We start from the raw sequence: 15,513 nt of genomic DNA, 5'->3' as shown, positions 1-15,513 counted from the left end.
GGTTTTGGGTGAGAGGGGGACAAAAACTGTGTATAAAGAACAGGTGAGCACTGCTGCAAAGCTAAACGTTTTCTTAAAAGTACACCAAGTTCACTATTAAATTCCCCCTTTGAGCCAGATGTTGGGCTATAACCCCTGTTTATTCTTTTAGATATTAGAAGCTTCTTGTGTATATTACATCTTTGTGTAGAAAGGGGAATTTAAAAGGGAAACTGTGTTAGAAATATCAGTTGTACACCTGTGTCATATTTTTTCTTTTCTTTTCTGTCAAGAACCATAGCTACTATTGAGCACACGGTGGTCTTGTTCTTGATACTTTTCTGGGAATTTTTTATGTTTTAGGAACCGTAGGTTTTTAGTTTTAAATTTAAAATTTTGGCTTATTTTAGGCCAATAAATACATATCAAATATAATAGACAGACAAAGATAAAAGTCCCTTCAATATCCCTTTGACAAACATTGTTCATTGAAATCTACATATTTACTAATTTTATTGTTTTTTTTAATGTTTTTTTTGTGTTAAATAACATTTTCAGACATCATAACTGAAAGGTTTACAAAAAAAAACGTAAAGCCTTTTGGTGTCAGGTGAAGATTTCCTATGGGGGATGAGTTCCTATCCTGATTTCAGTATTTCTAATATGCCGGCTACTTCCCTGCAGTGCTTATCATGTGGTTTTGCATGAGTCAGTGGGTAAGTACAGCAGTTTTCCTCTGCTCATAATCTCTCCAGTGAGTTGCTATCTGCTAAGCCGTCTAGTATCTTCTGCCAGTTCAATGTAACCCTGAGGGTAACACGTAACCACGTGTGTATTGGTGAGAGGCTATTTACTGATAATGATCCTTCCCAAAGGCCTGCATTGTTGGTTTGGTTTGGCAAGGCTCAGCAGTCTAAACTCTAACATAACCCACGCTGCTCTCCAATTTCCTCCTGCAGCCACCGGCCTGAACCGCGGAAGATCATATTGGCACGACTCTCTAATGACAATCAAATCCACTGGGTAAAAACATCCCTCCCATGTCTGTATTTGGACACCTATGCACCTACACGCTAAATAAACACCAGTTCTTTCTCACACGTGAAAAGGGAAATCAGTTTTGAGCAGAAAATTAGAGCCAGTAATGAGTACATCGTGAATAATCAGACACTGCAGACAAACAATGGCACCAACACCTAAAGGTCATTCATAAAAACATGTATGGATTAAACATGTTTTAAAATGCCAGGGATCAGAACACGCACAGTACGGTAGAGGTATGTTATTTTGTACCTTCAGATCATACTGGGTGTTTGTGTGGGTTGGGGCCTGGCTTCCCAAGAGCCACACCGTTGTGTATATTTAACACCACCCCCCCCCCCCCCCCCCCCCTGCTATCTCCTTGCTCCTGGTGCACTTATTACTGTTGGAAATGATGCAGTAATACCGAGAGGATGGGGGTGGGTGCGAGGCTGAGACAGGGCGAGAGACAGAAGGGGAGACTTGATAGAAAGAAAAAGGGAGAGGGCAAAATCGCGGCAGTATCTGTTTTCCCCAGTTGCCGCCTGTGGCTCTTTTCCTCTCTCCGCCCTCCTTATAAACCATTGAAATATTACAGTTTGGGATTTGGCACATATTGCTGTCCTTTATGCGCAGTCCATGAGATTCCATCTGAATGTGTTATGATCCAGAAGTGGGAAAGTTTGTGTGTTTGTGTGGTATGTCGATGTGTGGGACATCAGTATGGTCCCTGCAAAAATTCTCCATTATATCGCTATACTCTCTACATAAAATAGTACGCATATGATTTCTATGTGTGGAGGCAGAATAATATCCCTACAAGAAATCGCAGAGCAAAAGTGTGAGGATGATTCCTCAGATAAATACTGCACTGTTGAAGGTAAACTGTGGCTCTTTTTTAAAAACAGCATTCAATTTGTGAGCAACATATAAGAGCGCTATAATTTGACACCATCAGACGTGAGCAGGTGTGTAAGCACATATGTTTGCACATATGTGTACGGGGAAATTAGGATTTACCATTCTAATATCTGCATTTGTCCATATGCGCCTGTGGACATTTAGATTTATTTCTCAGAGTGTGTGAGTATGTGTGTGTGTGTGTCTACTCACCTGCATGTGTGTGCACAGCTTGTGAACGTGTAGTGCCAGCATCTGTGTCTTCATCTCATGTGTGTCCGCACATGCACCAGTGAGAATATAAAAATGCCATGAACGGTTGTGTCTGCATATGGGCGAGGCCATGCACTTTGTCTTGCACTACAGATTGATAGAAATGAAATATTCTGTAATCTAAATGTAAATGGAAGTGAAATTTACCGGTGGGTTCTATGTAATTACCAGCGCCACAATTTATTAGAGTTGTGTTTGTGCAAGGTGGTGACCAAGAAAGAGAGTATGAAAGAGAGCGAGAAGAGGGATTGAGGGGGACTAAAGTGAGTGTGGAAGGACCATCAGAATAAGAGAAGGGATGATTTATATTTAGTTATGGTTTCATGGTTGAGCAATACTGTATATGCGCAGGCTCACTTCATGGGAAATTGGAAATAAGAGGCTAGTCAAGTCTGGTCAGAAGGGTCTGTTTGGACAAAAGAATAGGAGTGTAGTGGCCTCTCCTCTGAATACGACTCAGTTGAGCACACAACAGAAAGGAGAGGAGTGTAAAATATGGGATGAGGGTCAGACTTGTTGACAGCATGGCTTTGGATTTGAACTTGATCTCCTGGGTGGCAGTCAATTAGTCACTCTCTGTAAAGGGTTCTGATATGTCTCTGATATATGGACAGTGTGTGAGTTATGCTCTGTCCCGACCTGAACCCTGCTGGCCATGCAGTCAAAGTGAAATGGTCTCAGAGGCAGTTGCACCAAAAGAGACTGGCATCATTATGGTGTGCTGCTCCGCCCGCACTATGAAAGGGGACTACAACTCTGTCTCATACCTATGCAGACAAAGCGTGTATTTAGTTAAGTGTGTGTACATTTCTCTTTTACTTTCTGTGTGCATCTTTGTGTGTATTCGCATGTTTGCTAAAATTCCCTCTGCTACATTCCGATAGAGCTCTAATTCAAGAGTTTGAATGCACTTCTAGCAATTCATTTCACACATCTGAAAATCCTTTCCCCCTGATCCTCCCCCGTTTGCCCCCTCTCCACTCCGCAGCCCCCTCCCCTCCCTTGGCATACTCCCTGGGAGCTAATCAGCATATATTCTGCTGTGGATGAAAGTAATGGCCCTAAAAGCAAGCACCAATCCAGAAATACACAACCGCCCCTGTCCAGAATGAATGACATAATTCTGAAATGCGTGCTACGTGTGTGCGTGGCCTATTTTGAATGAATTTCTCTCCTTTTATTTGCTATGAACTTCTACCAGTATGGACCCCGCACCTGTTTGGCATTGTGATGCCAGATTTAAAATGTGCTATCGATTGGACCAAAAGATGCCGCTGTGTCTGAAAGCGCGTGAATGTGTTTCCCCTTGTTTGTGACAGTAGGAAGCTGTTTGGAATGGCAGCTATCTCATTTATTGAAAATGCCAAATATCAGTGGTGCTTTGTAAATAATAGATACGGTCTGTTGATGGGGTTTGGTTTGTCCCAGAGGACAATGGAAACACACTGTGCAGAGCCAATTTTAGTCAAACACACGGGAGCACACTCATGTGTCCTCACGTCCACAGTTATTGTACTTCAAAGCCAATGACAGTGGAGATTAAATACGGTGTTAGACGGAGCACCGGCTCCACCGGCCGACACCAGGCGGTGCAAAGGAAAGGAGAGGAGAGGAGAGGAGAGGAAAGTGGTCCAAGCTTGTTTGGAGAAGCCCTTATCTGGTCTGGCTCTGTGCCCCCCCCCCTTCTCTTGGCTGCCCTGCACGTCGAGCAGCGCCTAGCCGGGTCAAAGGAAGCGAGGTCATGTGTGTCATGGATGCAGTTAAAGATCTACTTGGCAGCAAATGGCAAATTCCCCACTGAAGGTCAGACATACATCACCTATCAGAGAGAGATAGGCATGCTGCATCTGGGGCAGAAAGGCACATAGGGTGGTGGGGAGGGGGGGGGGTCTTTAATATTTTACTCGAGCGAGCAGGACACGGGGCCTGCCTTTGCTCACAGTAGCATTTAGCTCACCCAGGGAGCTTTATTGTGTTGTTTTGTGCTTAAAAGAAGAGATGTCATGCAGATAAACGGCAGCAGCTGCTCTTTTCATTTGAGCCTCTCTTCTTTCATCCGGCTGCACGTGCACGAACACGATTACGCCTCTTGGTCTAAAGAAGAGATGTGTATTTCCCAGAGAATTAAACACAGTTCAGTATCCACAACCATGTAGTCCTGTTTCTGCAGCCAAAGTGACCCATCTCCGGCTGCTTTAATTAAATCAGTGTACTCAACGTCCTAATGGGATGCTTTCCCACCAGTCTGCTCCACTGGGACTTTTATCTGTTGTGTGTCCGTTTACTGTTCAAGGGTCAGGAAACATCCTCCCTCTTCCGCCGTGAGAGGAACTGGAGCTACATCACAGTAAATTACATCCAGGCTTCCTGTGATTAATGTGCTGTCCAGTTTTGGGTTTATATCATGCACAAGTGTTTGCGCTTGTGTGTGTGTGTGTGTATTTGTATTTTAATGTGTTTGGGTGGGTCTATCAACTGGAATTTAATTTAATCTGGTAGCCAGACCTACCCCGGTGACCTGTAATGATTTAGAGTTGACCTCGGCTCTCTAACTCATTCTTTCCCACCCAGCTGCTGCACATAAACGCGTGTAAGAGCATGCTTGCTTGTATGTCATACAGGCCTATTTACATATAGACAGTGAGTTTGTGTCATGACACCACCTTGACTTTCCCACCTATACGCACACTCTGACCCGCTTACCTGGACACACACAAAGACACAGACACACACACACATGTTCATGCAAAAGCCACTCACATATTCCCACACTTCTTCTTTCTCTCTTTGACCTTCAGTTTGGGTTTACGAGCCCACACACACACACACACACACACACACACACACACACACACACACATGCACACACATATATATGCACACGAACAATGCTTATTGGATTCATAACTGGGATACTCCTATCCTCCTGCTCGCCGTGTAAGAGGTGTTGAAATGAAATTCTCCCGCAGCAAAGCTCTGCTCTTACCTGGGATTTAGAAAATCTCTCTCTTTTTCTCTCTTACTCTCTCTCTCTTTCTCTCTCACACACACACACACACACACACACACTCAGGCCAGCAAAGGCTATACATTGAAAGAGCGAGAAAGAAAGTGAAAAAAAGAATGAGCGGCGGAGAGGCAGTGAGGGATTACAGCGGTTAAACTGGGAATGGTAGCAGGATGACAGGAAGAGGAAGAGAAGCTATGAAGGTACTCAGAAAGACTAGAGGAGAGCTGAGTTTCAGACAGAATTGATCTGTCAATCTCTGAGGCTGCTGAGGAGGGGTGGGAGAGGTTATCAGAGGTAGTCAATGGTGCTACGGAGAACTCAATCTGTTCTCATGGTAACTGCACCTAGTTCTCTCAAAACATGAATCAATTAAATGCTTTAACAGGACAAGGTTCTTTCTCCACAAATGATTGTACAACCCTCACAGCTATACAACTAAATAGGTTGTTTGTGTGGTTCAGAATAACCAATAATACACCAACAAATGGCCGCTGAAACCACTCGGATAAGTCTCACCCCAAGGTCCGTTCGAAACATTAAATCATTTGCGTTGATTTAAAACCACTAATCTTGTCTCACATGAAGTGTACCAACTTCCTATTTGAAGTGACATTTGAGGAAAACTTTCAATGCTGTCTGGAGGGATCTGGAGGCCCTGAAATTGAGTGTAACGTGGCAGCCAGTCAACTCGGGTTGACTCTTTCTTACCTCTGCATTTGATCCTGGTTGACTTTGCACAGGCCGATAGTGTTAACCTTAAGATGACTTAGTCTCCTGAAAAAGGAAATCTAGTGATTCTCTGGTAGTTAGTTTTTAGATGTAGATTTACTGTTGAATCCTGTTCTTGATCAGTCCTTTTAAAGCGAACAGCAAACTGTACTGTGCAATAGTGTGAATCAGGGTATTTGTATATGCATCACTGCTTTAGAAATGCAATAGCTCTTTGGATTGCAAAAGCACAAACACAAACGCGTAAGAAACATCATGTGTGGTAATGAATTGCATTTTACAATTGAACCTGCAGATAAACTGCACAGTAAACCTTAACTACACAACTTTCAAACTCGATGTTCTATCTGATGGATGTAAAAACATAAAAAGTGATATATGTCTGCTATTGTTTTTTGCATTATAGAAAAATGAAACAATGCTTTCCCAGAGGTCACATGATTTGTAATGGGCCAATAAACTGCGGTCCTCTACGACGACCTGCTTCAACGGACCTGAGCAATGCAGATCTTCTTTCACCGTGGCCGATGAATAAGCTGCAGTGTCTCATGGTTCAAGGTAAATATCAAACTATATACAGTGATTCATGTTATGGCGACACATTCCTTCAACTTTCCCTTGCAGTAGAGATTCAGTCTACTGATCGTACCACTGCTTGACTTCTTCTGTTCTTTCAGCCGGTATTTTCCTTTATTCTCACATTCGACTAATACCTACCTTAAAGTTTCAGGTCATGTCAGCATCTCTTTCTAGAATCAATTCCAATAGCGTCCTTTGATTGCGTAGTATGCAAAAGAGGGATTGTGAAGGTAGGGATGGAGGAGAGACAAGTGTTTGAGAGACTCTTCTAAGATGACAGGGAGATGAAATCTTTGTTGCAGTATTAGACAGAAAGAGATAGAGAAAAGAAATAGAGGTGAATCAATCATCAAATCATCGTACACATCTGGCAGGCAGTTGATAAGGGAACGCGAGCCCCGCCTATCTCTTCTTTTCCATACCAACCTTCTGCCTCCCACACTGGAGAAGTGGATAATTAAAAGATATACTGATAGTATGGAAGCGCAAGAGGGCCATTGTGACCTCATCTCTGTTCTCCCCACTCTGACATAATTAAAATAGAGACGTTATAGAAAATAATTTACACGATCCATCCAACTTTAGAATAGATTAGAGAACTGATTTTTTTCCCTGTTATTTTCGACCGCACTCACTCCATCAACTAAAAACATTTTTCAGCCGTAATGACTCTGCGTAACAACACAGAAAAAGAGGACGTGTTAAAGACATGTTATGTTTTATGGAAGCAATCATGGGAGCCGTTTAATTGCTTCGGCCTGAGAATAGAGAGGTTCACCGTGTTGTCGTGGTCTCAATATAATCAAAGTAAACTCCTCGGGGGCGTAGTTACTGCAGTTGTCTATTGTACTGCTGTAATTATGGCTACCGTCATGTATTACTTTCACGCAGCAGCGTGTTGGTCTGGATGTTACCCCGCATAACCTAGGAGGGTGTTGGGTTAAAGCTGATTACAGGCTTGCATGAAACTGTGTGGATAATTGCTGAAAATGACAATTCAACTTATCTCTTGTGATATGTCTGTGAGTTGTGCTGTCAACGGGCCAATCATACGCTAAATGTTTCATTTTGCCACCTTTAGCTTATGTTGTAAATTGATTTTCTCTGCATCTGATGAGCGAGAGCCATGGGAATATAATACAGACCTGTTATATTATATTATAAATACACGATTCAGGCATCTTGCACAAGCCCGCTAATTAAGTGTCTTAAAATGGAAACAATCATATGCTTGGAATGGTAGAAAAAATCTACTGTAATGTTTTGTTTGCAAAAATATTGCAATGATCTCAAGAGTCAATTCAATTTACCATTAAATTAATTTTGACCGAAATTTAATGGGAAAGTCTCCCTCACCCATTCATGTTCAAATAACTATCTTATTCTTACTCATCTTCATCATCACAAACATCTTACTGGAAGAGGTATGCTGTTGCTGTTGACTCGTTATTATCTTATTATCCTGGTTAAAATTAAATACTCCTTAGAAAAACGGAATTGAATGAAAAAAAGATTTTTTTCAAAATCATTTTCTACTTTATAAAGATACATTTTCATACTTTCTTACATGGATGTTTAGTAGAAGCTATTGTCTCTTGCGCTCAGCCTGCCTCTAGCGTACCGCTACAAAAAGCTTTTCATGAACTCCACAAGGCATCGTGTTTGTGTGAGGATATATGTTTGCATGTGCATGTTTGCATGCGCTTGTCTGTTCTCTAATCTATAATTAATCATTGTCACTGTGTTAAAATCTGAGATTTTTGTCTCGCAAATGTGTAAAGCTACCCCGCAATCTCTGTTCCCGGGCTCTCTCTCTCTTTCTATTCCCCTTTCTTTCCCATGGGTTATGCCTATTTTAGGAACCTGATGTTCTCTGACAGCTTTCACACATTCTTCCATGGCATTAATGTGGAGCGAGGCACACAGACACACACACACACACACACAAATGAAGGGATATTGAGTCTTTCTAACATTGTTATTTACAGACAGTCCTCGGGACATGTTAGCTGTACTTGGGTAAATTTGCCTCGGGACACACAATGAAATACAACACAATACAAAATGATCTTCTAAAAGGCGCAGTGCATTACCGCACACAATACATAACATTATCGTCTAATAGAATACGATTCTGCATGATACATTACTGTACTATACGATAAGAAAGACCGTATTATCTGCATTTCCTCATTCATTTAGTATTGGGTGTAGTGAGTCGCTCTCAGGGGTCTGCCAGCCATGATGACATGATATCAAGTCATGTTTTCAGTCATAACTTGTCATGTACGATTATGGCCAGTTTTAGACATGACGTGAACGGGCCGGGGGGCTTGAGAGGATCTCGTCCCGAGGCTTTCATACAGAGTGCATGTTTGTGCGCGCACATCATCTGTAAATACGGCTGATAGCTCTGAATTCAGCAGAGGCATAATACACACACACACACACAAAAACACACACTCGTGCTGTGACACACGCTAAGACAAAAAAGTGTGAATGACACTGAAATGTCAATCTACAGCTCGGCAAGTCAGAGACTAATTACACTGCTTTGCTGACACAAAGACATTCTTTTGACTCTTTCTTTAGATCTCCACAGCTACCTGACAGGGTACGTGACATGGGAAAAGCCAATGGGACTACTACCTAACACACACACACACACACACACAAATTGACACGCATTCATGGAGAACCACCTGTTCTCAAGAAACAATTTACAAAGGTTTCCCTGTCACACACATGTGTGCATTCAAATGCTCGCCACACATTTTGGCATCTTGTTTACAGTTTTAAAGATCAGTTGTTGTGTGTAAGAACTGCCAAATATCATAACATTATTTAAGATTTTGGAGCCGTTTGCTGAGTAAAAAACCCTTATTGTCAATACTAAAAAAGGAATTATCCGGTTGCAGGATTGAAACATCACTAGAGAAGTTCGTAGTAAGATTATCTGTGTGTGTCCGTGCTGGCGGAATGTGCGCCTTGAATTTTCCCCTCTGGGTATGAAGGTCATCAGCAAGGGCGTTCTGGGTAATTATACATTTTCTCTTCTGCAAGAGAAGGCCATGCCTGACCTTTTTGACATGTCAGAGTTCAATGGTCTCAGCATTGTCACACACCAATTAACCTTTCTATACTGTACAAATGGTCTTTCCTCCTTACTACTCTCTCTCTTTTACAAAACACACACACACACACATATTAATGCACATGCATAAACTGCATGCGATGCAAATTTAAGCTCCTCTAAGCTGCTTTTCCATCTATAACCTTCTAAATAGGGTCAATTTGATCAAATGGAATATTTTAGCAGAGGCATTTGCCCACTGGAGGGAATAGAATCTAATGTAAACTATAGCGTGTGCAGCAAGTTTCATGCCAGCCGTTGTCCAGCATTGCTCCTGCATCTCTTACATCCTCTCCTTTTGTCTTACCCCCTCTATCACATGAGGCCCAATACACCTGTACCAATATACCTGTACTTGCCGACGCCGGCCTTTTAAAGGTTTGCATTGGCCGCAGTTTTCACCCAACGGCCTCTTGTCTCACAAACTCTAACACACTCACGCAAACACACACACACACATGCACACGCAAACACACATAGACACGCAAACAAACATCTACAAGCATCATTCCTGTTTGAATTGTCTAATATTTAATTAATTCATTCATTATTTACATTTCTATCAAAATGTATTTTCCTGAAAGACAAGGACGTATCCTGCCACAGTCTCTATGTTTTTCTCTCCCTCCCATTTGTAGATCAACACACACACACACACACACACACACACACACACACACACACACACTTCACGGACAGCCTCATTTAAAATAGCGGGTTCTTTATAATCCATTGTTGGGCGGACCTATTGTAAGTCTCGGTTTATGAAAAAAGAATAAAAACAATAAAAAAACATGTCCAAAATCTGGCAAAAACTTAATACAAATGCACACATCCAACCACCAATTACTCAAAGAATGTGAATCCTATATATCCTATAGTACTATAGAAAATGGGCGTGAAGAAAACGTTGGTATGTATGAATATTAAATATCGCAACCAATTGTCATTTTTAATTTATGAAATCATTTATGCTAAATTTCTTGTTTCTTATCGCTGTTTGCAAACCATCTGCTGTTTCGAAACACAATATTGAATGAAAACTCAGGAAGCACAATAGAACATAATGGAATCACACGTGGCAAACAGAAGTGCGGACCTTAAAGATTGGCTGACAATGAATAACTTTTGTTACTTGTTTTTCTTCCTGAAAAGAATGAGACAGCACAAGAAACTGGTGTGTCTTATCAGCGCTCACAATATGTATTGTTGTAATTTCTCCAGGAAAGCATGAGACACGCTGGATGGTTCTGAATAATGAGAATATTGCTCTTTTTTTGCGGTAATGAAGCAATTTATGTAACAAAGGTTTTACACCTCAATTGCAAGCGAATCTCTAGAAATCGCGTTCCTCCCGCTGACTCCGTGATGGCTGAGCGCTGTCCCACTGTCTATTGTTTGAGTGTTTGACGGCTCTCTGGCAGACATTTTGAGTCCTTTATGAACCCAATCTGTGAGTCAGCTTTAGATTTTGACTTTGCTCAAGGGTTTACCCACAAGTCATTGCAACGTGACGTTAAACAGGGGAAAACAGATGAAAGCATGGAGAGCTAAAGAAAGGCAATGCTGTGATAAGCCTGTTATGTTTAATGTACACAGAAACATTCAAGATTAAAGATGAAATGAACAAAAAACATCCATCAATCAGATGATAACTAATCATTTATGCCAGTTTTTGTCATTAAATACTAACAATAAATGACCTCCCATATTGTGAGGAAAGAGCCTAGAAGATGTTTAAAAGAGAAATATCCTCAGTTGTACATCATATTTTTTCACGTTGTCATGTTGACGGGATATACTGCAGCAAAGTTCAGTCCCATTTGAGTTTTAAGAGAAACATTGTTATCTTAATCTGTGAGAATTCCTCACAACACGTAACAAAGGTCAATTGCAGAAAATAATCAAAAGATTAAGCTACCGCATTCTAACAAAACAGCCTTTATAAGTTTGAGTAGTAGAACGTCGTAGCTAAAAGTGTCGCTGATTACTTTGTGTGTGTTCGTGTGCGTGGATGTGTCAGCGTGTGAAGGTCATTTAATCACAAACATCATCAAACATTAGAATAGCAGAGGACATCAGTAAACAATGAACAGATAAACATGAGAGAGGTAGTTGGGATGGACTTGAACAACAGACGAGGCCTCATGTACATTTACTAACCATGCAACTAATCCTACTGGCCTGCTGCAGGCTCGTAATTATTTTTCACCGATCATGGGTCTGTCTGAGTCGCCTCATTGTGGAATTGTATCCCAGAAGGCATATTTTGGAGGGGAATGAGAACAAATGGCATCCTCCCTTGTTAGGAAAATTTCTCCTCCTTGTTAACTACAGATTCGGTGTGAAAACGGAGCCTAGATAGAAACAACAATTTACCTAATCACCATTAATCAACATACTGCTCATTAAATTCGTGCAAATTGCCTGCTGCCTACCCCGCTCTCTTCTTCGTTCACCCTTACTGCTGTAAAATTATAAAGCAGGAAAATTACATCTCTGATGAGTCTGAGGTTTTCATCCTTATAGAATTAGACTTCTATGGCAGCTTTTCCCCACCTTGTCAGCTCTTTCACTTGACTGGAGGTGAGGCTGAGGAGATGAGGCGAAAAAATTCTTCAGGCCCATTTCAGCCCTATAATGGGCCGCCGATTCCCCGGCAGCCATGAGGGAGGAGCTGTGTGGATGCATGCTATTTGTAGACCGCAGCTGTTCGTCAAAGATATGATTATATAGAGTGACACGGATCCATCAGAGATTTTCATTTCAGCTCTCACAGCGTGGCAACCGAAACGGTTCTGTTCGGTTTCATCCGTCTCAGATCGCACAAAGAGCGACGGGAAGTACAGGAAGGGAGGAAAAAAGTCAGATGAGGCCAAAAGATTGTCAACGCTTTCTTTCCAAGGAGAGGATAAGACGGTCCCATGCAAGCATTATCGTTGTCGAGATATTTTCAAAGCGTCCCAATCCGCTGCGTTGAAGGCTGAATTCTGAAATGAGCAATATAATTCAGCAGCAGTGTGTGTCCGACGAAAGAGGCAAATCTCTAAATCTGCAGCTTCTTGCAGCTCCTCCCCACCTCTGATTTCTGCTGCTTGGCGCGCCAGATAAGATTCCTGACTTCAAACAGCTAATGCTCATCCTGTTAAAGCAGAGATAGAGAACGAGGCCCTCTGAGTTGGGAAATGTTTCTATGTGGTGTGTGAGCCGGCTGTGGAGATGCCAATAATGGGACATTCAGTATGAACTTACACACACACACATACAGTCAGGGTGACACAAATGGAAACTCACAGAAACACATAAACACTCACAGTGTGTTCCTTATGCGTAGGCACATGATATGTACTCCATCTATGTGTCTATTAATGTACAGAAGCTCATCAGCGCAAATTCGGAATTTTCATCAAAGGTAAACACAACGGGCTGCACTCATTCATACTCGGATTCTCATGAACCTATTCTAAGTGTTTCATAATGAAGATCCCAGGCGTGTCTGTCTGGAAAGCTAGTAATGGAATATTTATAGAATATTTCTGGCAATACTTTTGGGAACCTCTGGTTCTAACGAGGGTCTTTGTTCTACTGAGGCAGAATTTCCGCTTTCCTAAGTTGCGTCTCTCCTTTTGTCTCTTTGTCTGTGTTCTCCTCTCTCTGCTATTCTCTCTCTCTCTGTTTCTATCGTGCCTGATGGTACATACAGGATCTCGCTCTGTGCCTTGATACCTTTTCTCTCTGTCCGCTTTTTCCAACCACCTCCAAATCTCAGCTCATCTGAACCTCATTCCTAATGCATTACAGAAGTGGCCATCGTATAACAGCAATTGCACAGAACTCTTTTATCCTGTCCACTGTAGCAGCATGGAAGTACGTATGCATGCTGTGACTCTTAAACCGTCTTTAATAACTGTGCCTCTTATCATTCTTTGTGCCGTTCTATGAGCTGGAAGCAGCTGGAAACCTCCAAATAATTGCCCATGGGAACAAAACCTCATCCAGTTCGTTCTTGCTTGCTGTGCATGCGGTGCAGTGTTGTTGGCAAGAGCTGCAAATCAGTTTTTGTCTGTTAAACTAGAAAAATACATTTTTAATCACTATTGCAAGATTGCATGTTCTTTCAGTAATGCACTGCAGGCTGATCCAACTCAATTCATGCTCAGTTTCTCACATGAGCTGTAATCCGTACTCAGCCCTGACATTTATAAAACGTTGGTTCAGCGCGTGTTTGATGTAAACGTGTCCCTCAGCGTATCCCTGTTAAATGTCGCTAGATGTTTTCAGATAAGCACAAAACACTTGCATGCTTCTAAATCCTCTCAGGACTGCTGTTAAAACCTTTAAGGAATCAGGTCTAGAGGAGGTACGTGTGTCATTGTGTGTGTGTGTGTGCATGAATGAGGTGATAACATCTACATTATTTATTTAAGCTTGCTGTTGTGCTTCCCAATGGCCAAAAAAACTGCTTTGAAATATAATTAAATCAAATCTACTTTTAATTTGCTACTACTAGCAAATTCTCGATATATGCAGTCCAGGGCACTTTAAAAAAAAGGAGTTGATGGGTATTACTGTCAATCAAAATCTTTGCCAAAGCGAATTGGAAAAAAAAATCCTTCCCTTTGAGAAAACCTTTCCGGGGAGGTTGTTTTTGTTTCCTCTCTGTGTCGTCTCAGAGCCGTGAGCGGCCACTCAAAGTGACACCGATTGGCACAACGCAAGCTCAATACTTAAAGAATTACAAGATGGATTTTCATGTGATCTTGAGATATTGTGACAATCCAGCCGATGTGCAACGTAAGCAAAGTCTTGCACGGGGTTCCAATTTGCATTTTCATGCATTAGGGTGACGGCCCCAGTGGTGGACACCTTTTGTTATACCAGTAGCCAAATGGGTCGCCAAATCGACTACAACCTAAATTTGAAGGGTTGGATGGAGCGCGCTTCCGGGGAAGTGTCCTTTAAAAGTTTGACCTGCGTGTGTATGTGTGTGTCGAAGGGGGCTTGATAACCTTGAGAGCAAAACGGGGTTTTTAGCTCACCGTGTTTTGTTGAAGAGAAAGACATTGGAAAACATTAACAGTCAGCTATTATTGAATTTACTCAACGATTTTAATACTTGTTCATTTAGAGGCAGATGAGCAAAGAGAGGCCCGGGAAGCACTCGAGGACAGGGGGAGAGTGTGGAGGGCAAAAGGGAGAAAGAGAGGCAGACGAGGAGAGAGACTGTGACTTTTGGGCAGAGAGAGAGAGGGAAGAGGAGAAGGAAAGATGTCCCGGAGGCACGGCGAGTAAATGAGTCATCGGACTGGATCTGCTATCAGGTCTATTCTAACAGTGCTGCAAGTGAATGGATGCCTCAAAGGTTAGGCATAAAATGATTTCTCATTTTGCTGTGGTATCCCCCAAGGTAGACATTAATGCTTTAGTTATGGACTTGACTGTAAAAGCTCCCGAGGTAACGCGCCGCTTGTCTTCCATAAATATCGCCGCCTCTATTTATGCACATTGTGAAATTTCAATGACGCCGCTTTTACGGTGAGAAGGAGTATTTTTGTTCAAACAGTCAGTAAAGTGGATGTGACGCTGTGTGTCGTCTCTCCAGCCAGGTAGTCACCCCGCCTGCAGAGCCGACTCCCCGGGTGCTGCGCATCACAGCTGCGACTCTAGTTCGCTCTGATCTTCCTGACCCATTTCAGTGTGCACACACACACACACACACACACACACACACACACACGGGCCGATAAAAAAACAGTGGCAAGCAAAGCCACGCATTCATACAAAGTAAAGCAGCCCCACAAAACACTATCATGTGTGCCAAGCTTCTTTCTGCTCTGCTGAGTTTGTTCGTGTCACCACTTTGATGTTTCAGCCACGGGGACATGAACGC

This window comes from Gasterosteus aculeatus, chromosome 20 (assembly GCF_964276395.1).
Source record: "Gasterosteus aculeatus chromosome 20, fGasAcu3.hap1.1, whole genome shotgun sequence".
In the NCBI taxonomy this organism is placed as follows: domain Eukaryota; kingdom Metazoa; phylum Chordata; class Actinopteri; order Perciformes; family Gasterosteidae; genus Gasterosteus; species Gasterosteus aculeatus.
This window is presented reverse-complemented; position numbering follows the sequence as displayed.